General features: G+C 34.5%; 1 protein-coding gene across 1 annotated transcript in view; it reads right to left on the reverse strand.

The window, feature by feature from the left end:
• Positions 1-1,056, reverse strand: part of LOC119593118 (Golgi phosphoprotein 3 homolog sauron-like) — a gene marked incomplete in the record, with an annotated part of 21,765 nt that extends 20,709 nt beyond the window's left edge. The window contains 1 exon segment of the mRNA XM_037942081.1: positions 949-1,056.
• Between the last annotated feature and the right edge of the window lie 208 nt (positions 1,057-1,264).

Below are 1,264 nucleotides of genomic sequence, written 5' to 3' on the forward strand. Positions count from 1 at the left end.
TGTGAATCTTATAGAATTTATAATCTATAGGTCTTTACATATATATGACATCTTTCATGGAAATGAAATATTCGTAGTAACGGTATCAGCAAAAAACGAATATGACCAATCTATCAAGGAATGTATATGCAAATAATATAATCAACACAGGTTTCTAGTGCTGCGGATCACCTCGAAAACTGAGGGGAAATAATAATAAAAAGAAATAACGAAGGGTGATCGATTACAAAAAACAACAACAAAAACAAAAGTAAAATACTGTACATCTTCCACTATGAATATACCACCTGATTTCGGTGGAAAATGCTGTCGAAATAAAGATAAACTTTTAGACACCCACGTCACTGGCAAAAGAAGGAAAACTGGAGATGAATTCACACAAAGGCAAGTTCCCTTTAGCAGTCCAGCACTACATAGATTTTCTTTAGTTACCCCACGGCCTAACCTGAAATAGAACGGCCTTACACGTCATTATTACGATTTTCCGTAAACTTTTCCTCAAAGAATTAATTTTTAATATTAAAATAAAAACGGCGTCTAAAGAGGGAAATAGTAGAAGACATAGAGAAATAGGTATATAGACGGATAGATTGTCAGAAGATGAGAGAGAGAGGGGAAAAAAATATGAAGATAACGGCCTTTGAGGTTAGCCACGTGGCTTTCGCATAGATCGAGGAATTGGCAAGGAAAAGATAAACAGGAAAAGTTGAAGAAAAACAGCTCCTCTTCACAATGTAGTCATACATTATATAATTTTCTTGGATTTTTTCCTTTTTTTATATTACATTACTACCATGCTATTTCGGCTGAAACCTTTTTAAAAAGGTGAACCATATTAAGATAACGACCTTTCAGCAGTTAGCGTACTCTCGTAAGCTTAAACAATATACAAAATGATGATAATAAATAAATAATGGAACGAGGAATACAAATAAAAGATATTCTCACATCAAAAACAGCGTAGTTTGACAATGTTCTCCATATATAGCGGTTGTTCCTCAGCCACCCAACCTTACACAGGTAACTCTTATCACTGTAATAACAAGGCTAGGAATCTGCAGGTGTAGAACCCACCCCCACTCCCTCCTCCACCCCCACACGCCCATCTGGGTGTGTATCTCGCAAGTGTTACTTATTTCAGTTCATATTATAATATATGTAAAGCTGTTTTTATGTATACATGGATATGACCTTAAGTATATTTTTATGTGTAGTCTATATCTATATACTGTCTTCATCTATATATAACACAAAGACATAAATT

The sequence above is a fragment of the Penaeus monodon genome, chromosome 31, assembly GCF_015228065.2.
Source record: "Penaeus monodon isolate SGIC_2016 chromosome 31, NSTDA_Pmon_1, whole genome shotgun sequence".
NCBI lineage: Eukaryota > Metazoa > Arthropoda > Malacostraca > Decapoda > Penaeidae > Penaeus > Penaeus monodon.